General features: G+C 47.5%; 2 protein-coding genes across 8 annotated transcripts in view; one reads left to right on the forward strand and one right to left on the reverse strand.

Annotated features, from left to right (window-relative positions):
* LOC119372473 (protein shifted) overlaps positions 1-24,856 on the reverse strand; it is a 709,384-nt gene that overhangs the window by 139,561 nt on the left and 544,967 nt on the right. The gene's annotated exons all lie outside the window — the stretch shown is intronic.
* LOC119372474 (complex I intermediate-associated protein 30, mitochondrial) overlaps positions 1-24,856 on the forward strand; it is a 159,476-nt gene that overhangs the window by 106,548 nt on the left and 28,072 nt on the right. The window contains exon 3 of one of the 2 annotated variants that reach the window (XR_005179548.2): positions 21,814-21,934. The exons of the other annotated variant lie outside the window; for it this stretch is intronic. The gene's annotated coding sequence lies outside the window, so the exon portion shown is untranslated. Of the gene's footprint in view, positions 1-21,813; positions 21,935-24,856 lie in introns of those variants that run through there. 2 annotated transcript variants of the gene reach the window in all.

Here is a 24,856-nt window from a genome sequence, read left to right on the forward strand (position 1 = left end):
GTTTCAAGTCCCAAAACCACGATATGATTATGAAGGTCGCCGTAGTGGAGGGTTCTGGAAATTTTTAGCATCTGATGTTCTTTAACGTGCACCTAAGTACACGGGCCTCAAGCATTTAGCGTCCATCGAAACGCAGCCGCCATGGCCGCGATTCGATCCCGCGACCTTCAGGTCAGCAGTCGAGCACCACAACAACTAGACGACCGTGGCGGGTGATAGAGTAGTTGAGAGCTGCCAGCCCATTACAATGGGCCACCATCACCCACAGCGTCAATAGTATGTGCTCACGTGACGTCTCCAGCTCTGATGATGAATTAGCCACAGTGCATGGCTTTCGCCTTCGAGTCGTCTTGTGTGCATAAGGCCCGTGAGTTTTCCAAGCATTTTTGAGAAAACATGCTTTTATACGTTGGGAGGAGAAAATGTCGTTTCATTGAGTTTGCGCTGCTACCTAAAGCGGTGGATCGTGAGCTCGTGGACATTTGCCATCTAGCACAGGTAGAGAAATGGCTAGGTGATCCAGCGTCCATACTGATGGAACATTAAGCACTCCCAATGACGCCACTGCTGCAGTTGTTTGAGGCATGATGGAAGACGCACACCAATGCAAGGACTGTTTGCAGGGCGGCCTTATTGTCGTCGATCCGTGGGTCGAGCGACGATGCGACGGCGCGGCGTCGTCGTCGTCTCTACGACCGCATCCTTCGCGTGGACCACGCAGGAGAGTTGGGCGCCGACCGCATCTACGCCGGCCAGGTCAGTATAGTCCCACCATCGCTCATCGCTGTGCTGCAGACGCTGCCTTTTGCCCCCCCCCCCCCCCCCCCCCCCCCCCGCAGATGTGCGTGCTGGGCCGCGACCCCGTTGTCCAGCACATGTGGGAGCAGGAGAAGGAGCACCTGCGCGCCTTCGAGCGCCTCGTGCCTCTGCACCGGGCTCGGCCCAGCGCTCTACGGCCCCTCTGGGACTCTGCCGGCTTCGCACTCGGCTTCGGCAAGTTGCCAAACATGAGTGCCCTTCCAATTTTGCCCGTTTCGCAGTGTTTCCATTTCACCTACGCGGGAGGTGGACTACGAGTAACGCTGTTTATGATCGTCAAACTCTTCTGCATACATAACGCTTTGTCTACAAACTCGTGTCAGGTAATTGAAGCACAGAAAACAATTTCTTCGAACCGAAAATCGCTTGTTCATGAAACTAATGCTGTGCCAAAAGGGCTTCACTAGCACGTGCACAAGCACATATTGTTACGGACGGGGCGTATGTTTACAATTATTTACGAGGTTATGTAGCTGTAGTGATCGTAATGATGTCCCTATAACATGGCTCGTACCCATAGAGGATTCGTCAGAAATTGGGCCACAAACTTCAGCGGCCTGGACCATCTGTCGGTGCAGTGAGCAACCAGGCACAAGCGCTTTCTACTTCATCGAAGAGGAACGGTGATTCTACTTAGCCTCCAAAGATGTCCGAATCGCCGCTTTGATTGCGCGACAGCTCTGAGGAGCTCGTGGCACGGTGAGTCACAGACACGGTCCCCTTTCCGCTGAGCGTCTGCGGCTTTCATACTCCGAGCTGGCGCGACTGGAATGCCTTGCCTGACCTCTGGTATTTACCACGTCTCGCAAAGACAGTTGGGTTTCGGTTCTCGTGTCGCGCCTATTTAAAGTTATTTTGGAATTTGCTGAGTATTTCTACTACGCGCCCGTGACTCAGTTTCCTGTCCTCTTTTTTTCTCTTTGCCTTGCGTTGCATTTCTACCTCTTTAAGGTAAACATATTTGATACAAATCTGTCTGGCGGGGTAAAATTATCAGAATAGGAATAAAAAGACTGTCCAGTCAAGTTTAGTCTTTAATTTTAAATGCGAAGCATTTCTTAGCGAACCTCTGGCACTTTGAGCGTTTCTATCTACGTATCTATCTATCTATCTAGCCGCCTACGTCTGGGCGCTCTCATGATCGCCTCCTTAACTTGGTATAGACCAAAAATTGCATGGGAGGGTAAGAGGATTTGACGAATATGACTGCCGGGTCATGGCATAAAGAACGTTAAAATCCTGTCGTGTACGTCGTCAAACCATTTCCACTAGACACGTGTGGCACATACCCGTTTACCACGGGCCGCGGTGTACGGGTATGCGCCACAGGTGATTGACAGTTTATGTCTACGCAGGAACGACGAGAACAGATACTGGTAACTTAAATGATAGAGAGTTAAGTAAAACCAACATCGCCAGCGTTGACACAACGAATGGAAATAATGAAAATTAGGATCCCAGCAGGAATCGAACCCAAGCACTCTGCGTGGCAATCAGGTATTCTACCACTGAGCCACGTCAGGTCTATAAATTGGTTTGGAAAAACAGCCTACGCAGGCGTAATATCGGTGCAACGTCAATTGTGGTTGTAGTGCTGACTATCTAATTTTACAAGAAAGCAATAAACACTACATGATACTCCTACGATGTGTACTCCTACGATACGGGCGTCATATCAGATTGACGTCTGTAGTTCCAGTGTTGGCTCCGCTTTTATAGCAGTCTAATAAACATTACGTTTGTATTCCTATGATTCAGCAAGCTATATTGAAGCATTGCTTGACCCCGCGGCGGAATACAATAAAGAAAGTTACCTATGATATCCACATCACCGCATCGTAAAGTGCACTTCGTCCATCATAACGACGAAGTGTCCTCTTCATTTCTTAACAGGCTGGGCGATGGCCTCATGCTGACCGAGGATAATGTCAGATTGATTGACAGCCATTTGTAGACTAGGCTACGTAGGCCACATACGCCCAGGTAGTCTACGAATAGGACAAACACAATCCACTGATGTTGGTCTACGTAGCACTATCCGGGCCTACCAGCCTCGACGGCCTATGCCTCACCAACGTGAAAGGTGGCTTCAGGTTCCGACATGTCGCCGGGTCTGTCGACAGACAATTTGTCGACGAAATGACCGAGGCATCCGCGAATTCCAACAGCTCTACTATACCACATACTTCAATACATATGGACCCCTCTTCACCACGGTCACGACCGGATTCTATAACAAGTCATGACCAGCTGCTGGTGCTGACTGATCACGGTGATGATGCCCTTGTTCAAGAACTGTCAAGAACTTCTTGCACACATGCACACGGGTTCGTGAAACGCGCGTGCGTTCTCGGGACACGTATAAGCACTACATATCATCTTACCGCTTGTGGTGTTGGTAATACCCACGTTGTCATTGGCAGCGTTACCCAACCGTAAACAACTGGTTGTATAACACATATGCAACTCTTCAACATATATATATGTGTGCGTATAAAATATATAGAAATCCTTAGCGTCATTTTGTAACGTGTCGCTCAGTAAAAAAAATTCGGCAGATCCCACGTACCGTGGGAGTCGATGTTATGCGAAGCATGCGGCGAGTAGGTGACTGTGGCGTAAGTTTTTTACTCAGCGACACGTTAGAAAATGACCCTAAAGATTTTTATAAATTTTATACGCACACATATATATGTTGAAGAGCCGCATATGTGCTATATAATCAGTTGTTTACGGTTGGGTAACGCTGCCAATGGCAACGTGGGTATTACCAACAGCAAAAGCGGTAAGCTGATATATAGTGCTTATACATGTCCCGAGAACGCACGCACGGTTCACGAACCCGTGTGCATGTGTGCAAGAAGTTCTTGACAGTTCTTGAACGAGGGCATCATCACCGTGATCAGTGAGCACCAGCAGCTGGTCATGACTTGTTATAGGATCCGGTCGTGATCGTGGTGATGAGGGGTCCATGTGTAGTGAAGTATGTGGTATAGTAGAGCTGTTGGAATTCGTGTATGCCTCAGTCATTTCGTCGACAAATTGTCTGTCGACAGAGCCGGCGACATGTCGGAACCTAAAGCCACCCTTCGCGTTGGGGAGGTATAGGGCGTCGAGGCTGGTAGGCCTGGATATTGCTACGTAGACCAACATCAGTGGATGGTGTTTGTCGTATTCGTAGACAACCTGGGCGCATGTGGCCTACGTAGCCTAGTCTACAAAGCGGCCGTCAATCAATCTGGCATCATCCTCGGTCAGCATGAGGCCATCGCCCAGCCTCGTAAGAAATGAAGAGGACACTGCGTCGTTCTGGTGGACGAAGTGCACTTTACGGTGCGATGATGTGGATATCATATGTAACCTTCGTTAATGTATTCCTCCGGGGTCGAGCAATGCTTCAATATAGCTTGCTGAATCATAAGAATACAAACGTAATGTTTCTTTGACTGCTATAAAAGCGGAGCCAACACTGGAACTACAACGTTAATCTGATATGACGCCTGTATCGTAGGAGTACACATCGTAGGAGTATCATTTAGTGTTTATTGCTTTCTTGTAAAATTAGATAGCCAGCACCAGAACCACAATTGACGTTGCACCGTTATTACCCTGCAAAGGCTGTTTTTCCAAACGAGTTTATAGACCTGGCGTGGCTCAGTGGTAGAATACCTGATTGCCACGCAGAATGCTTGGGTTCGATTCCTGCTGGGGTCCTAATTTTCATTCTTCCCATTCGTTGAGTCAACACTGCCGATGTTGGTTTTCCTTAACGCTCTAGCATTTAAGTTACCAATATCTGTTCTCGCCGTTCCTGGGTAGATATAAACTGTCAATCACCTGTGGCGCATACCCGTACGCCGTGGCCTTGGTAAAGGGATATGTGCCACACGTGTCTAGTGGAAAGTGTTTGACGACGTACGCGACAGGATTTCAACGTTATTCATCTCATGACCCGGCAATCATATTTGTCAAATCATCTTACCCTCCCATGCAAATTTTGGTCTACACCAAGTTAAGGAGGCAATCATGAGAGCACCCAGACGTAGGCGGCTAGATAGATACGTAGATACGTAGATAGAAACGCTCAAAGTGCCAGAGGTTCGCTAAGAAATGCTTCGCATTTAAAAGTTACGCCACAGTCACCTACCCGCCGCATGCTTCGCATAACATCGACTGCCACGGTACGTGGTATCTGCCGAATTTTTTTAATTTAAAAACTGGCCCTACGTTTCGAATCCCGTTCGCTCTCTTCCTCACGGGGTGACTGCCCGGCCGGCTCCGCGTCTCCCTCTCCACTCTCCGCGTCGCTCTTCTCCATCGGTTCCGTGTCCATACACAGGGTCCACCGGTTGATGATGCCAAGTATTCAGGTATTGTCTTTTGATGCGGCTAACCATCCTGCCAGCTGACAAAGGTAACTCAACCGTGAGGCTTGATTCGCAACTTTCACGGCCTATAGGTGGTGTGACTGTACGTCCAACATGGCGGTCGTTGAGATTATCGGCGCGCTACAGACGGTTGAGGAATGTGCACGTTTGGCGAAGAGTTCAGTTCTTTGCGCTTCGGTTGCACTCCGATTTATGTTTTTGTGACAGCAGGGTCGCGGTGACATATTGTAATGAGTAAAGGAATGTCGGGTACGTGATTGCAACCTCATTAGGAAGATAGATATGCATACGATTGTAAATAAAGCAAACACACTCGTCGCGTTGCTTGCGGCGCTTAATCGCGCGTTGCAACCACCGCTGTGTTAGCATAATGTGGTGGTAGGAGTCTCAGTAAAGATCTCTTAGTAATATCAGAGACATTCTCGGAGACGTGCTTTATCTCATTTTTGCTTGCATTGCATTCTGCCGCGTAGCTTGCTCAGCTCACTTCAAAGCACGAATTAATGTAAGTAAACGAAATAAAAAACGCCAGGCCTACGCGGAAAGCGCAGCACAGTCACAGCGAAAGCTGGGAGAGCGGCATTTCTAGAGCCCGTTATAAACTCTCTTGTGGCTACTAACACAAGTAAATTAGCAACGTACCCACTAAGCCACAAATCATAATTTTTGGGAAGTTGGGAAGCACCCACTACGACATTATTCGTTATTCTGCGGAGAATCAAGGTACCTGCTGTAAGGCATTATGTGCATTTTGTTCGTGCGACGGTTGATGGCGATAAAGAATTATGGCTGAGCCCTTTGTAATGAGTTGCAAGCTTTAAACGACCCACTAGTTACGTAATTCATATTGTGTGACGCCCGGTCGTTATTTAACTGTCCCACCACGCTTTACAACATACGTTAACCGGAGAAACGGAGAACGAGAGAGAGAGGGAGTTAACTTTATTGAAAGCCTGAGGAAATAGATCACGAGAGCCTTATGGGCTTCCTTGGCAACCAATACAAGGGCACTTGCGAGGAACCCACTACGCTATAAATCATAATTTTTGTGCAGTAGGGAAGCACCCACTGTGCAATTTTTCGTCATTCTGCGGAGAACCGTGGTACTCGCTAAACACCTGTAAGGCATTATGTGCACTTTATTGATGCTGTGGCTGATGACGATGAGAATTATCGCAGATGCCTTTGTAATGGGTTGGAAGCATTCAACAACCCACTCGTTGCGCAATTCGCATTGTGTGAAGCCCGGTTAGAGAATTCGCGTTTGTGTGACGCCCGGTTGTTATTTTACTCTTCTACCACACTACATTACATATGTTAATGTGGTTCGTTCCCGACATGAAGCCTGTATAGGGTCTTTTTCCAACACAGTTTCAAGCACGGCATGGCTCAGAGGTAGAACACTGGGCTCCCACGCAGAGGGACCAGGTTCGAACCTCGTTCCATCCTGGAAATTTTTCTTATTTCCTTTTTTGTTTCTTATTTCGTGCGATAGCGGTTACGGACACCGGCGGCGGCGGCGGCGGACAACTACGGCGCCAAAAACGGCCGTTGAAATAATCTCATAACAGCTTTCGCTGTAAAAAAAATGTGCTGCCCTTCGAGACCGAAGCACAAGAACCACTTGAGGCACGTGTGATTATCGGAAATACGATTTTATTGTGCTTCCTTGATAAAACGAGAAAAAAAAAAAAAAACAGCGGAATGCCACAATAGGTCGACAACTAGCCAATGAAACCAGCGGCAAGACGCAATTTTCACGTTTAAGATGTGACGTTCCTGTTATCATCCTACGCTTTCGGTGTTTGAGAAGTGCAATAAGTAACATCGTACGGGACAGGGACGAAAAACAGCACCATCAGCAAGAAATACCGTACAAAGAGTGCTGAAGATGTGAAGGTCACGGAGGCACTTCACAGCCACTTGAGACGTGGAATGGTGCAATGGACGCTTTGAAACCGGATTTTTCATTATATTCTAGAGGCGGAACGCACTCCCAGTCAGTTCTGGTACTGTCTGCATAGCGACTGTGTCGAGCGGAGGAACGAAGCGCGAGAAAGGTGGTATGAGGTAGTAGACATATACTGGGACACAATATGGGATTTTGCATACACTCATGGGCCTTAATTATTTGATTGCGAAGTTTAACCCTCTTAACCACTCACGGCTTTTCGAGGCGCTAATCTAAGGGGAGGCTTTTGCTATGCCTCCCGCTGTACGCTGTGAGCATCGAGGCCCGCAGTAAAATCAGTTGCCTTTTTCTTTTTATTTTCCGTTCACATGGAGGAAACGAAAGTGTCACGTATCGGGACCGTGCGCACCGTCACAAAATGACCCCAAACGAGACAAAACAATTGCAACATTCGCTGACTCCAGCGGGTCCAACATTTCAATAATCTTAACAGAGCTTCCGGCGGCCACTGCTCGGCGGCGCCACGGCACGTGAAAGTTGCGAATAGAAAATCCTACGAAGGCAAGGCAAAAAAAAAAACTTCTGGACAATCCCAAATACGTGAAGCTCACAAAAGATCCCACCACCAGGATCCAAAGAGAGCTAAAGAAGATATCTGATATCTTTAAAAACCACCCAGATTAAAGACCGCTTGATTTGGCTAAATATGCCCGATTGGACTTCAGAACATCCCCATTCCGCATGATTTCCGAACATCTGCACAAGACTGTCGCCGCTAGTGGGAAATACAGTCACCTATGTGAGGAACGCCAACCAGTTGAGCGTATGTCGGAGGTAACAATCGGTAGTAACCTCGTGCCCCTCACGGTCTCCGTTGCCCGACACGCCCTGGAGAAAGATGAGAAACTCAGCGAAAGGACCAACCTCAGCACGGACGAGCCGATGGAGTGTTGCCTCAACGCTACATATTTCTCCTTTGGGGGCACATTCTACAAACAAGCCAGTGGAACCGCGATGGGTGCCGCCATTTCAGCCGCAGCGGCGAACTTGACGATAGAACACATCGAGAAACAAGCCACGGACACGTTCATCGAGCCACCAAAAACGTTTTTGAGATGTGCGGATGACGTCTTTTGCGTGATCGAGGAGCCTAACGTTTCCTAGCACAGCTAAATTCAATCGAGCCGGCGATTCAGTTCACCGTGAAGCGTGAAGAGAACCACGTCCTTCCTTTGCTCCACGTGCCAGTGAGACGGGTGGAAGGGCGTTGGAGCTTTTCGGTTTACCGAAAACCGGCCGATATTGCCACGGGGTCGTGACGTCGACGAACGCAGCACTGGGCGTGTCCAAGATGAAACTCTTTATTTGGCCGAACCTGTGGCCGGGAAACGCAAAGTAAAACTACAGCAATACACACTGCACACTGATAGCGACGAACAGAGCGTCGGCCGTCGATAAAATTGATTCGCGGTAAGGCGCGTCTACTTTTATACATGCGGCATCGAAGGTTGTAGCGTTATCGCTGGCGCTTGCGAGAGCTTTCGAATAAACTTGACCACTCGCGTCCTGCGCGTATTCTTAACACAATGATTTCGGACTACCGCGAAGGCTCCCGAACATTTGCGACGCGATCTGCGCCGAGCGTGGCTAACAGCTTCCGTGAGTGAAAAACATAAGGCAAGAAATGGGCGTGGCAATATCTACAGTTCAACTCGAACCGGCCACGAAGCATGGGTTGTCACGACGCTCTTGACCCGCGCAAAGGCCATCTGCAGCCCCAAAGAAACGCGAAGAAGAAGCGGTCGCTACCGACCTTTTCAACAACACGAGGAGCTTCATCCGCCGTAGGACTGCTGCGAACAATGAAGCCTCCCCAAACAACCCTACTGCATCCCGTACGTCCAGGTGCTGGGGAAGCCGGTTGTCCGGGTAGGGGGAGGACGCTATTTTCTGCAGCCCTCGAGGCAGCTCGGCGCAGCGTCTAAGGTGTCCGGGTAGGACACAAATCCGCGTCAACACTTGGACGACTTTTTCCGCGACCAAGAGGCCGGCCGCCAAAAGAAAGATTCCCTGGGCTAATCTACGACCTTCCCTGCACTGATTGCCACGTCACTTACATTGGCGAGAGGAAAACTTTCCGGAAAGGATACGTCAACACCGAAACGAGGTATGTAGCTTCAATACAGCACAAAACGCTCTCGCAGAACACAGCGAGACGCTGAACCACCGCATCAACTTGGACGCCGCCTCGAAGCGGAAGGTAGCCGCGCCAAAAGACCGTTCTGAGAATCTTGGGATATTCAAACGACACCGGGAAACATGAACCGGTCGACAGAGACACTGCCGAGTGTGTATGTACGCGGTCTGCGGAACCAATGGAGGAAACCCATTAACAAGAACGATGGTGGAGAGAGAGGTAGAGAGCGCTAGCTTTATACAGTGGCGGATTCAGAGCCTGAATGTCCAACGAGACGGAATGTCCAACGAGACTAAATGTCCAGTGTATCACTTGACCGGCGAAACGGAATGTCCAACGAGACTGAATGTCCAACCGAGACGGAATGTCCAACGAGACTGAATGTCCACTGAATGTCCAACCGAGACGGAATGTCCAACGAGACGGAATGTCTAATTTAGAAGAGATCAACGTGCCCTCGTTTCCAATTTCTCAGACAACTGATTCATTGGGTTAAGATAGCCTAACGCAAGATCGCATTTTTTTGTTTTGCAAATATTGACTGTCTGTGGCGTTGGGCGTCGTATTTTTGTTTCCGTTTTCCCTTTACTGCATTTATCATAGTTTCAAGTTTTGTTAGTTTTATTCCTATTTTTTGTTTTTAGTTTTCGTATGTATGTTGAATATGTTACTTTATTGCTTTATTTTGTTTGTTTGCATACTTTGCTGTTCCTGTTTATCTCTGTCATAAATCGGACATCAGAGCCGCTTAAAAGATTACGAGAGAGGGCGCTCCCTCGTCCACTTTGTGCGGTATCTATGTGCGTTTAGTCCCTGAGAGTGTTGCCAGCGCCACTCGTTGCTAAGGCGGCGAGTGTGAAACACTATTTTTTGCCAGAAAGCGTCACGAGGCAGGACGAAGCCCTTGCTATGAAAGTGCGAAAAAAGAATTGTTCGAGGAGCTCGCTTACTTGTCAGAAAACCAACAGCCAATTAAGCCAAATAAAATATTGGGGAGAGTATTTGTTGCTTTTTTTTAACTGCGATGTAATAATTATAACCCATATTGCAATTCAAGTGGACGAAAAAGCACCCTTTCCGTCGGTAAGGAGATGATTTTTAAGGGCTCGTTTTATCTTTGTTAGACACAATATTAATGAGAACTAACAGACAATAACGCCAAGGAAAGTATAGGGGGTGTTATCTGTAGTATTTAGAATATAAATGTGAAGAAAGTAAAGTGGACGAAAAGATGACTTGCCGCCGGCAGGGACCGAACCTGCGACCTTCGAATAACGCGTCCGATGCTCTACCACTGAGCTACGGCGGCGGTCATCCTCCCGTCCACTTTGTGGGGTATATATGTTGATTTAAACCTAGGAGTGTTAGTCAGCGCCAATCGCAGCCATGGCGGCGAGTGTGGAACACTCTTTTTTGCCTGTTGGCGTCACGTATCACGTGATCTTTTTACGAGCTGGCAGCTGACCAATAATCCCTCGCATACTACCTGAAGGCATTAAGTCTGCCAGGACGAGACCCTCGCTATGAATGAAGGAAAGGAGATGATTTTTTAAGGGCTCGTTTTATCTTTGTTAGACACAATATTAATGAGAACTAACAGACAATAACGCCAAGGAAAGTATAGGGGGTGTTATCTGTAGTATTTAGAATATAAATGTGAAGAAAGTAAAGTGGACGAAAAGATGACTTGCCGCCGGCAGGGACCGAACCTGCGACCTTCGAATAACGCGTCCGATGCTCTACCACTGAGCTACGGCGGCGGTCATCCTCCCGTCCACTTTGTGGGGTATATATGTTGATTTAAACCTAGGAGTGTTAGTCAGCGCCAATCGCAGCCATGGCGGCGAGTGTGGAACACTCTTTTTTGCCTGTTGGCGTCACGTATCACGTGATCTTTTTACGAGCTGGCAGCTGACCAATAATCCCTCGCATACTACCTGAAGGCATTAAGTCTGCCAGGACGAGACCCTCGCTATGAATGAAGGAAAGGAGATGATTTTTAAGGGCTCGTTTTATCTTTGTTAGACACAATATTAATGAGAACTAACAGACAATAACGCCAAGGAAAGTATAGGGGGTGTTATCTGTAGTATTTAGAATATAAATGTGAAGAAAGTAAAGTGGACGAAAAGATGACTTGCCGCCGGCAGGGACCGAACCTGCGACCTTCGAATAACGCGTCCGATGCTCTACCACTGAGCTACGGCGGCGGTCATCCTCCCGTCCACTTTGTGGGGTATATATGTTGATTTAAACCTAGGAGTGTTAGTCAGCGCCAATCGCAGCCATGGCGGCGAGTGTGGAACACTCTTTTTTGCCTGTTGGCGTCACGTATCACGTGATCTTTTTACGAGCTGGCAGCTGACCAATAATCCCTCGCATACTACCTGAAGGCATTAAGTCTGCCAGGACGAGACCCTCGCTATGAATGAAGGAAAGGAGATGATTTTTAAGGGCTCGTTTTATCTTTGTTAGACACAATATTAATGAGAACTAACAGACAATAACGCCAAGGAAAGTATAGGGGGTGTTATCTGTAGTATTTAGAATATAAATGTGAAGAAAGTAAAGTGGACGAAAAGATGACTTGCCGCCGGCAGGGACCGAACCTGCGACCTTCGAATAACGCGTCCGATGCTCTACCACTGAGCTACGGCGGCGGTCATCCTCCCGTCCACTTTGTGGGGTATATATGTTGATTTAAACCTAGGAGTGTTAGTCAGCGCCAATCGCAGCCATGGCGGCGAGTGTGGAACACTCTTTTTTGCCTGTTGGCGTCACGTATCACGTGATCTTTTTACGAGCTGGCTACGAGCTTTTACGAGCTTTTTACGAGCTAACAAAGATAAAACGAGCCCTTAAAAATCATCTCCTTTCCTTCATTCATAGCGAGGGTCTCGTCCTGGCAGACTTAATGCCTTCAGGTAGTATGCGAGGGATTATTGGTCAGCTGCCAGCTCGTAAAAAGATCACGTGATACGTGACGCCAACAGGCAAAAAAGAGTGTTCCACACTCGCCGCCATGGCTGCGATTGGCGCTGACTAACACTCCTAGGTTTAAATCAACATATATACCCCACAAAGTGGACGGGAGGATGACCGCCGCCGTAGCTCAGTGGTAGAGCATCGGACGCGTTATTCGAAGGTCGCAGGTTCGGTCCCTGCCGGCGGCAAGTCATCTTTTCGTCCACTTTACTTTCTTCACATTTATATTCTAAATACTACAGATAACACCCCCTATACTTTCCTTGGCGTTATTGTCTGTTAGTTCTCATTAATATTGTGTCTAACAAAGATAAAACGAGCCCTTAAAAATCATCTCCTTTCCTTCATTCATAGCGAGGGTCTCGTCCTGGCAGACTTAATGCCTTCAGGTAGTATGCGAGGGATTATTGGTCAGCTGCCAGCTCGTAAAAAGATCACGTGATACGTGACGCCAACAGGCAAAAAAGAGTGTTCCACACTCGCCGCCATGGCTGCGATTGGCGCTGACTAACACTCCTAGGTTTAAATCAACATATATACCCCACAAAGTGGACGGGAGGATGACCGCCGCCGTAGCTCAGTGGTAGAGCATCGGACGCGTTATTCGAAGGTCGCAGGTTCGGTCCCTGCCGGCGGCAAGTCATCTTTTCGTCCACTTTACTTTCTTCACATTTATATTCTAAATACTACAGATAACACCCCCTATACTTTCCTTGGCGTTATTGTCTGTTAGTTCTCATTAATATTGTGTCTAACAAAGATAAAACGAGCCCTTAAAAATCATCTCCTTTCCTTCATTCATAGCGAGGGTCTCGTCCTGGCAGACTTAATGCCTTCAGGTAGTATGCGAGGGATTATTGGTCAGCTGCCAGCTCGTAAAAAGATCACGTGATACGTGACGCCAACAGGCAAAAAGAGTGTTCCACACTCGCCGCCATGGCTGCGATTGGCGCTGACTAACACTCCTAGGTTTAAATCAACATATATACCCCACAAAGTGGACGGGAGGATGACCGCCGCCGTAGCTCAGTGGTAGAGCATCGGACGCGTTATTCGAAGGTCGCAGGTTCGGTCCCTGCCGGCGGCAAGTCATCTTTTCGTCCACTTTACTTTCTTCACATTTATATTCTAAATACTACAGATAACACCCCCTATACTTTCCTTGGCGTTATTGTCTGTTAGTTCTCATTAATATCCTTTCCGTCGGTGGGATTCGAACCCGCAACCTTATAATTACGGCGACGATTTGCGCTGGATAATACTCCCAGGGATCAAACTCACGTAAATACCGAAAAAAGTGGACGAGGGAGCGCCCTCCGTCGTAGCTTATTAAAGCATCAGACGCGTAATGCGAAAGTTGTGCGTTCGAATCCCACCGAAAGAAAAGTGTGCTTTTTCGTGCCATTTAAGTCCTTTCAATTTAGGTCATATTCGTTACACCACAGTTAAAAAACAACAAATAACGTACCTATGCTTTCCTTGGCTTGATTGTTGGCTTTCTACGAGCCCTTCGAACAATTCTTTCCTCTTAAAAAATGTGGGTCCAAGAAGCTAGGGAGCAAAGTTTTCCTTTAAAATTAAATTCTTGAAATGATTATGAATCGTGCTGCAGTGTGGGATATTAGTTTTAGTTTTGACTACCTTGATGAAAACATGTCATGGCATTTCGGCTAGAAGAGAACCGCGGGCCGGTCTAGGAAAGACTAGGCCGTTAAAGAGGTGGTGTCACCAAATTTCGAGGCTATAAAAAGCTTGCTGTAGGCTTCCTCTGTAAGCAAGGACGCTCAGCACGAAGTGTTGCACGCAGCAAACGTTTAGAATATATTTTAATTCACTTCCAAAATCTGTATAAATGCTCATTCTCGCGATCGAGACCCACCGCTAGCGCGACTGACACCGACGTCACTGTGCAGGAAGCGTAACGAAAGTTTTAGTGACGTCACACCACATTAGAGTGACGTGCAATGAGCGGTGACCTACACCTCCGCTGAACCGGGCCATTCACGAGAGCATAAGGCCATCGGCTGCGAACTGCTCATTTTTTTAAGCTTATTTCTGAGCAAATATTGGGATGTCTGGAACGAAAACAGAAAAAACGAAATTTGCGACCGGGACGGTACGTCCAACGAGACGGAATGTCCATCCGAGACTGTATGTCCAACGAGACTGAATGTCCATCCGAGACTGTATGTCCAACGAGACGGAATGTCCATCCGAGACTGTATGCCCAACGAGACTGAATGTCCATCCGAGACTGTATGTCCAATGAGGCGGAATGTCCATCCGAGACCGTATGTCCAACGAGACTGAATGTCCAACCGAGACTGTATGTCCAACGAGACGGAATGTCCATCCGAGACTGTATGTCCAACGAGACGGAATGTCCATCCGAGACTGTATGTCCAACGAGACTGAATGTCCATCCGAGACTGTATGTCCAACGAGACGGAATGTCCATCCGAGACTGTATATCCAACGAGACTGAATGTTCATCCGAGACTGTATGTCCAACGAGACGGAAAGTCCATCCGAGACTGTATGTCCAACGAGACTGAATGTCCAACCGAGACTGTATGTCCAACGAGACGGAATGTCCATCCGAGACTGTATGTCCAACGAGACGGAATGTCCATCCGAGACTGTATATCCAACGAGACTGAATGTCCATCCGAGACTGTATGTCCAACGAGACGGAATGTCCATCCGAGACTGTATGTCCAACGAGACTGAATGTCCAACCGAGACGGAATGTCCAACGAGACTGTATGTACAACGAGACTGAATGTCCAACCGAGACAGAATGTCTAACGAGACGTAATGTCCAACGAGACTGAATGTCCACTATTGGACATTCAGTCTCGTTGGACATTCAGGCCGCTAGCGGGAGAGTCACCCCCTGAATAAGAGACCGAACGGATCTCAAAACGTAGGCTCAGTTTTCTTAAAATCATCATCATCATCAGCCTGTCTACGCCCACTGCAGGGCAAAGGCCTCTCCCATGTTCCGCCAATCAACCCGGTCCTGCGCTTTCTGCTGCCACGTTATACCTGCAAACTTCTTAATCTCATCTACCCACCTAATTTTCTGTCTCCCCCTCACGCGTTTGTCATCTCTTGGAATCCAGTCAGTTACCCTTAATGACCACCGGTTATCCTGCCGACGTGCTACGTGCCCGGCCCATATCCATTTCTTCTTCTTGATTTCAACTATGATATCCTTAACCCCCGTTTGTTCCCTGACCCACTCTGCTCTCTTCCTGTCTCTTCCTATCATTTTCCTTTCCATCGCTCGCTGCGTCGTCCTCAATTTAAGTTGAACCCTCTTTATAAGTCTCTCTTGAACCCTCTTTGTAATAGAACAAACTAAAAAAGTAAACGTGGTTGTACAGCCTTCTTATTTTTACCTTCTGCACAACAAAAGGCAAAAATTTGCGCAAAGGTAGAGCAAGGCATTGATAAGCAGAGGAACGACAGGGAAAGTGTTCCTGGCAGCTGTGCAATTAACCACACCTACCACCATACAGATTGCAAGGAGGCCATAGTGTATCAAGTACCGTTATCATGCGGAAAAACTTACATTGGCCAAAGCGGAAGATGCGTTAACGTTCGTCTTCGTGAACAAGAACGATCATTGACAGAAACAAAGCCATTTTCTCTCGCCGCTCATTGCCACGAATGCGGCTGCGCACCCTTCTTCAGTGACACAAAGATTTCATCGCATCATAAAGAGCAGGTAGCAAGGGAAGTGATCGAGGCCTTCCACATTAGAAGAAAAGGAGATAAGTGCGTTAGCATGCCATCGATTTCGCTGAGTGACGCAGAATTTTCGTACCTTTGCAGCACCTCCAGAGTATGATACCTGCTTTTTTATTTGCTTTTACTTGCCTGAGACTTGTTTGGGTTGTTTTCGCTTTTGGTGTTTTTAGTTGTTGTTTTGTTTATGTTGCACATCACCTATATATATGCGTGTTTTTTCCTAATAAACTTTAGTTGCGAGTCAGCGCCTGTCCTGTGCCTTCTTTTACTTCGACGTCGTCAAAAAACTGCCGGAGATGGCCTTTAACGCATTTTGAGAGCAACTTTTACAGCAGGGCCTTGCGGAAAGGGAAAATAAGGGCCTTGCGGACTTTCAAAGCCTGCCGAGTTTTCCGTGCGTAGAGTCGCAATGTACGACAAAGATGTGATCGCTGCTTCATACGTCTTTTAGTCTAGGAGGACGCCAAGGTTTCCTGTAATTGGCCGAAGAAATGCTGCCTATTGAAATGTGGGAAATATTATTGACCGTGACTACTTGCAGTTGTGTCTTATTATTACGAATGGAACGTTCATAGCATGTGGTGTGTTGAATATGTGGATCAATTATTTGAGGAGAACTTCTTGCTGGGCGAGTTGGTGCATGTCTGTGGTGGCAATCGTTGCGCATACCATCGGACGAACACAGGAACAAAAAGACCAAGTAGACGGAAAGAGCGCGAGCTATCAACCGGCTTTATTCATTTGGTCGCTCGATATGTATGCATTTTTCACGCGTCCGAAAGAAGTATAAAGAAAGGGGGAGGGAGAGAAATGAGGAGGATATACATTTCAGGATTACCTCGAGTCAACAAAAACCGCAGAAAATTGCTTTATACAGAGCAACAGACGTGTCACTTGCGCAGTTATCGCCCATTTCCTTAATATAAGACGCTTTTAACAGCTCACGCCCAACACTGTCCTTGCTCACGCCTAGAATGTTAACTTTTCCGAATACAGGCTCGCACCCCACGCATACTTTCTTCGTGCCCGGTAACGGAAATTTGGCCGCCGAAGACGTCCTGGTCGTTTATGTACCCTCAGTTTATTTCGATGAATTGCAGCTTTATATATTGGCGCTTCATGCCTTTGTTGTGGGGTCGTAATGAATTGACATACCCGTTGGGCCGATGTATATCCTAGCACAACTACGCCGACGGTGCAGGTGAGAAATGGCGTGGCATGCCTTTTCTTGAGTAAGGTGGATAATTGGGCAAGTTGGTATATCTTCATCTTAACAGCGCGCACACACGGACACAGATAGATAGATAGATATATAGATAGATAGATAGATAGATAGATAGATAGATAGATAGATAGATAGATAGATAGATAGATAGATAGATAGATAGATAGATAGATAGATAGATAGATATCGTGTCGTCGTTTCCTTATTCTTCTGTGTCCGTGTGTGCGCGCTGTTAAGATGAATGCCTTTTCTTGTATGGCCCCTTACATCCGCCGCGAGCGCCTCTGGCGGCGTCCTCGTCGGGAGAGCGGCGAGCAGTCGCGCCTGCTTGGCCTTGGTGACTACGGCAGCTAAGCGCCGGTTGCATCCCTCTGCAACGTTGTCCAAGAAGAACAAAATCTTAATGTAGTGCGTCAGAATGGTTTTCAGCTGAAATAACAACGCTTACCTTGCTGGATGCCATAATATCAATCAATCAAAACATTAAATGCGAAGAATTTTTTAGCGAACCCCAGGCACGTTGAGCGTTTCTATCTATCTATCTATCTATCTATCTATCTATCTATCTATCTATCTATCTATCTATCTATCTATCTATCTATCTATCTAGCCGCCTACGTCTGGGTGCTCTCGTGATCGCCCCCTCGGCTTGGTGTAGACCAAAACTGGCATGGGAGGGTAAGAGGGTTTGACGAGTATGACTGCCTGGTCATGACATCAATAATGCGAAAATCCTGACGCGTAGGACGTCAAACCCTTTCCTCCAGACACTTTCGCATTTAAATGCGAAAGTCTAAAGAAAAACGGACATCGGCAGCGCTGACCCGACGAATGCAAAGAATAAAAATCACGATCCCAGCAGGAATCGAACCCAAGCATTCTGTGTGGCATTCAGGTATTCTACCACAGAACCACGCCATGTCTATAAACTGCTTTGGAAAAAGACCCCATGCATGCGTAATGTCGGTGCAACATCAATTGTGGTTGCAGTGCTGGCTACCTAATTTTTGAACAACCCAATAAAGATGACATGTGTTCTCCTATGATACAGGCATCATGCCACATTAACGGTAGTTCTGGTTCCAGTGTTGGCGCCGCCTAATAAACATTACACTTGTATTCCTATAATTCAGGAAGCTGTATTCAAGCGTTGCTCGACACCGGAGGAATACGCTGACGAAAGTTACGTGTGATATTAACATCATTCCATCTTATAGTGGACTTCCTTTCGACAGTACTGACGTCTAGGGGTTCTAGAAAGTGAGTGCTGACGTTACGTCAGTCCACAAGTTACCCTTTAAATGCCGGTGTAGTCGACGTGCTTGGTAAAGCCACGATGTGCACCTAATTACTGCGCTTATAAAAACACGTCGATGCACGTCGTAACGCTTGAATGAAAGCCAAATAATGCAGCATAGACAACTACTCGCTCATTGCTTCGCATGAAACCGATTCCCACAAGGAGTGGGATCTGCCAATTTTTTTTTTCATTTCATACCTAATGTCCCGAATAAGGTCTGTTCTTTTTCTCTGTCCCTTGTTAGCGCTGTTATACCGCTTTTTGAAATATGTATAACTAGCCCGCCTTTCGACGCTTGCTCAGTCCGCAATATGAATACTTACGGCAACTCGGCGGGGCCAAAGACCTCGACAACGCGGCAGTGAAAGACTAAGCTATGAATAGCGCTAGCTTTCTTTCGAAAGTTCATTCTTCGCATTGAGCTTTCTCTGTTTGACAAGAACTGAAGGCATCTCCATATTTATCAGTGTGCCAGCATTTCGAGAAAATATTTCCGTTGGGCACGAGCCGTCACCCGAGCTCGTGCCCCTCTGCATTCAGGCCGACCACCAACTACTACAGGTCACCACTTCCGGTACACCCAGTCATTGTACCCAGCACCTCCACCAAATGCAACAAGCGCGTTCTCCTACAAACACTTGTTATTATTCCGTAGAAGGCATGAGACAACCAAGCCGGTTCAGGCAGAAACCCGGCAAACACGAACTGGCGTTTGCCAGTGCGGTTTAGCCATGGAGGAGGAGAGCGCAAATGCTGCGCAACAACGCAGAAGAGCGGAGAAGCTTCGGATGTCGAAGTAGTTGCCTGGCAAAATAAATATACATGTGCCACATAATATGTATCTCGTGTGTATGTCATTGGAGCAGCAGTAAGCATAATAATCAAGCTAATCCTAGACAATCAGGAAAGCTAAGAATAATCAGCTGATCCTTTGCTAACGCTACGTTATCCTGGCATAGCCGAGCTAAGCCACTGCAACATTTTTTATCTGCATTTGCTCATCCAACGACATTCGATTGCGACGCCAGCATCCGTGATTTCACCTTTTCATATCATGCACGTGCGTATACGAAAACATCAGGAAAAGCCACTTGCTGTATGAATCAAGATGAGAAAAGTGACAGGTGTCCAAAAGAACGAAGAACGCGAGCGGCCCTGTTGTGCCTTTCTTCTAAATTGTTCAGCACTGGCGCTTAACTTTTTTCACTAAGCTTTAGCAAATAGGCCGATCCTTGTAGAAAACCTTAATCTCACGTAGAGGTAAAAAAAAAAAACAATCCTGCTAGCAGTCGCGCGGGGCGCATCGCCCTCGTTTTCCTTGGCGTAACGATGGTAGCCCACGGGAGCTCCCCCGACGGTGACGAGAAAGTGGCGCTGGGGAGGCAGCGCGATGGTGGAAGCTCCTGGCGGCTGCAACGTGCCTATAAGCAACACGGGTGCGCAGAAGCAACGACTCCATGGACGCAAAGAAAATTACAGGTACCGCGAAGAAATACCTCTAAGGGGGCGGAGTGTGTGGGGTATGTTTTCACGTGTTATGGAATTATGTATGTTTCACGTGCTATGGAAGGAAAAGCCTTCGGGGAGGGTGTGGGGCCGTGCCTGGTTTGCCATACCCAGTACGCCCGCGCACAGCATTAAGAAAGCTTGACATATTTTAGAGCTTGAAATATGATTAGAGAGCTTTAATAAATTACCTAACGATGTCATACCACATTGCAACTGCTGTTCTGCCTGGCTTCGCCGCAAGCTATCGCGTCTCCATTAAACGAGCTTTGTTCACAGCAGAAAAGTTTCGACGGGCCCGCGGGGCGGCGCTGAGACCAGATCTCGACTAATGAAGCACAGAGCATTGTGAGGATACAATAGGTACGAGGTGCTTCGAGGTCTGTGGAAAGATGTAATGGTTCCGGGGCTTCCTTTTGGGAACTCAGTGGTGTGCATGAGGGCAGAGGTGCAATCGGGAATGGATATAAATCGAAGGACTGTGGGACGCCTCGCGTTGGGTGCTCACGGGAAGACGACAAATGAGGCTGTAAAGGGCGATATGGGATGGGCAGGTGTTGAGGCGAGGGAGGCTCAGAGCAAAATAAGGTTCGAAGAAAGGCTAAGGAATATGAAGGCGAGTAGATGGGCAGAGAAGGTGTTCCGTTACTTGTATAGGAAGAGCGTGGACACACAGTGGAGAAAAAGAACTAGGAGGCTCACCAGTAAATATACGGCTAGCAGTGCGGGCGATATGGCAACAAGGGGCATTAAGCGGAAGGTCAGAGAGGCGGAGAGGACTTATTGGATGACAGCGATGAAAAAGAAGCCGGCTCTGAGTAACTACCGAAAGGGAAAAAAACGAAATAAGGAGGGAAAAGTTTTATGATAATTCAAGGGGAAGCGCTTTACTGTTTGAAGCGAGAGATCGGGTTGCCTGAGAACGGGTAGTTATAAAGCGAGATTCCGTAAAGAAGAAGAACAATGCACGTGCTGCGGGGAAGATAAGGAAACGGCGGAGCTTGTTCTGATTGAATGTGGAGACATCCACCCAGGTGTACGTTTAGGCACGATCCTACATGACGCCTTGGGTTTTAGAGACAATGGAAAGCTGAACACACCCGCGATTGAAATAAGTAAGAGACGGTTAGAGTATTGGTGGCAGAAAACTAGAGAGAAAGGACAAAAATAAATATTGAAAAAAAAAATAAGGACATTCTGCCGTAAAGGCAGAGAACGGAGCTGAAAACTTAAGTTTTTTTTTTTCTCGAGTAAAATAGTTTTAATTGAAGTAAAGACACTAGGCCAACGCTAAGAAAAAGAAGAGTAAAGGTTTTTTTCTGTCGAGCCTGGTGGCACACTTGTCACCGCCCCGTTATAAAGGGGACGCTCATAGCATCCACCCATCCATCCATTCGACTTCCCTTCGTGGGAGACTGGAGCCAAGGTCGTCAGAAACGCTGCAGGGCAGTGTAATAGGGTTACAACTAAATCGACTAGGTAAAAAACAGAAAATAAATTGTCGAGCCCAGATTGCTCTGTGATAAAACAGATGCGGGGGGGGGGCGTTTTCTTGTAGCAGCTCAATGAGTCTTCATTGTCCATTGCATGCTGGACATGCATTGGAATTTGCCGGTCATCAGAGGCCGACGTGATACGCTTGCAGGAGCGACTCAATCTCGGATTGCACACAGCAAGGCATGTTGCCGTTGTAGAACAGCTCGAGTAACTAGACAACTTGCGCAGCCTCGGCGCTACTGGGCCAACGCGGTGCCATGGCGTGTACGGTGGCGGTGGAGTCGGTGATCGCGGAGCACTACGACAACCAAATCCGCGAGCTGCTGGCCGACGTTGGCGAGGATCACGCCGAACTGCTGGACTTGTTGCAGCGCTGCCGAGACGACGAGCAGGGACACCACGACACGGGTCTCGAACACGGCGCGGAAGGGGCGCCACTCTACGGTCTCCTCACAGCCGCCATCAAGGCCGGCTGCCGTGGAGCCATTTGGGTCGCCGAAAGGATTTGACATTAAAATGTGCATATATTGCCCTCTGTGTGATGAATGGAGGGGGCTCGCTTCCGTCGGCAGTAGGTTGCTTCAGGACACACAAATCAGTTGGCAAAGCGCTGTGCCCGCACGTTCACTGCCGTTATTAGAAATTAAAAAAAAAAGAAAAGGACGTCGTTGTGCTGATGAAATAAGTACAAGTCAGTTCCGTGGTGTGTGCTTTCTATAGGTTCAACACGACGGCATTTTTTTGACGCTTTAATTTTTTGTTCGGTCTGGTCGGCATCTCTTTTTTGATTAGGCAGAGCACAAAAAGACGCAGTCACGCACACATAAAATGACGCAAACACAAGCGCTGTGTTTGCGTCAATTTATGTGTGAGTGACTGTGTCCTTTTGTGCGCTGCTTGATCAAATATCATGACATATCCAGTCTCATATTTGTTGCCAAGGAAGTGGTCATTGCCGTAGCTTCGTTTTCATTAGGTTGTGTCCAACCGAAGCAATCACACACGCATTGAAACTCGCTAACACTGTCAATACTCGTGCGCGCACAACTGGCTTACACTTCATCACAGAGACCCTGAAAACGGTTTTAGCGATCCTGTTTTAAACGCATTGAGCCGGCAAAGCAAGTCGTAACTATCACTTGCAGACCGATTTAAGCTCCCTGCGCCAACTGTGCAATTGATTACAAGACTTTAAACATGCGAATCGCTTCAAATCGAAGCGGCGCAGGCGAGCGAGTTTTCAACTTCCCGCTTCCATTCTAGCTAGCATTGTTCCATGATACGTAGCACCGATGACCGATCTGATTGGATATGTACAGCCTACGTCACTGAGCCTCCGGAGGACAGGAGCCTCCGGTGCCTGTGTTGCAGCGTGCTCCGTGTAGACGTGAGCTGCGCGACAGTTTTTATCTCGATGTTTTTCTCGGACACCACGAATTGCCCTAGCAGCGTTGTGTGCTGCAAATCTAGCGATTGGTGACTTGTAAAGCTTCGACATCGCGTAAGGCACGTAAGGCAACTGGCGAGCGGAGTCGCTTCAGCTCGTCGCTGCATTGAGCGTTGGGCTCTCGCTATTCGATCCACGCGTCCGCGGCTGTAACTTCACCCCTGATAACACAACCACATCAGCGAACATCTACACCCACTTTAGAGAACGAAAACTGTACGTTTCAAGGTTCCTCCATTTTTCAAAGGCCGCGCAAACTGCTGCTCTCGGCGCGCTGCTTTCTCCTCGCCTGTGACTCTGGGCCGCCATTGTTGAGCGAGACTCACAAGGCGCGCCCGGCCCGCAAGCGGCGCGTCGAAACGGCTTGAAACGCGGCAATTCTGGGCGAACAGTCTGTTCGTACCTAAGGTGCGTAGCAAAAGTGGTTGGTCGGTACCTTAGCTGTCGCGTTTTTTGGGGAACAAGTTGCACACTGGTGCCGGCATATATAACAAATCCCATTGCGGCACCTTACGCGCAAGCATCTTTCTGGATCTGGGGCCTGTCTGTGAAAAACCTAGCATCTGCGCATTGTAATTGAGTCCATCAGTGTGGGATGCGTCGCTCATCACACCAGCAAAACAAGGGGCAGAGCATGTTAAACTCAATCATGGGAAGTGTTGCCTTTCGAAACCTTGGTGTTTCGGATTACTAGACCCATTTCGAAAGATCAGAAGCTACCTCAAACTGAAATATACAGGCACCCCCCATCGCACCGTCTGCAATTTGCCTGCGGGAATGCGGACGAAGTATGCTGCAAAACGTTTTGCTTCTTGCAAACATGCAGACGGCGATGAAAGAAGCCCGGTGTCCTTACACATTTCCGCTCCATTTACAAGTCAAATGTTTACTTTCATAGTTTGTTCAAAACTGCAACAAAACAATAAAGCGCAACACACAAAAAAAACATGCAACTGTCTTATAATAATTATAATTGAACGCAGAAAATTAGTTATGAAAACACTGATAAATGGGAATAAATTACAAAAAAAATGTAGAAACCGACAACACAAAGACTAAAAAGAACTTACATTCGCTTACAAATAAACGTATAGTTCAAGCGAAAAAAGTTAGAGGGCTAAAGAACAAACTCTAGCTTGCATTCGTAGAGCTTCTCAGCATATTGCGGAGTAATTGCGCTCATCAGTTGGCGCTGCGTATGTACCACGTCTCTTTTTTTATGGCACACCTCTCATCACCACTGTGGGGAAAAGAAATGCTTACCAATGCTTAAGAAATGCACCATTGTAAGAAGCAAAAATAAACTCGTGCGGGAAATAATTGAGGCGGGAAAGATAGATAGCTTAGGAGATAAATATGTGGCCAAGCCGTCGATCGCTCTGTCGAAAAACTATGTTACCTGCCAAGTCATTGATGGTGTCTTACTTTATGTCTCCTGCGCCGGCGTCATGTAAGGTTACGTGTGCCCATACATATTTTGTTCCCGTGGCTTCAATGAAGTGTTGAGCGCATGTGTCTTTTTTGTCCCCGTCTGGTTGTGCGCTTAGAATTTATTGGTCGTCACCACCGTCTGTTTATGCACTTTGGCAAAATGAGCGCCAAAAAAAAAAAAAAAAACCTCCGACTTTCTGGGAGTAAGCTTTAAACGACTTCTGGCAAGTGAAATCGTGAAATCTATGGACTGCGCCAGGACTGAGAGAGAAAGCAGAGTGCTTTAAAGTTATTTGCCTAAAACGTTGTAGTAAATTTTCGCGAAATGAAAATGAGATTGCGAACACGAAGGATTTCTCTTTAGTTACTGTTGGCAGCTTCAGGTACCGGTGT

Source organism: Rhipicephalus sanguineus, chromosome 10 (genome assembly GCF_013339695.2).
Source record: "Rhipicephalus sanguineus isolate Rsan-2018 chromosome 10, BIME_Rsan_1.4, whole genome shotgun sequence".
Taxonomy (NCBI): Eukaryota; Metazoa; Arthropoda; class Arachnida; order Ixodida; family Ixodidae; genus Rhipicephalus; species Rhipicephalus sanguineus.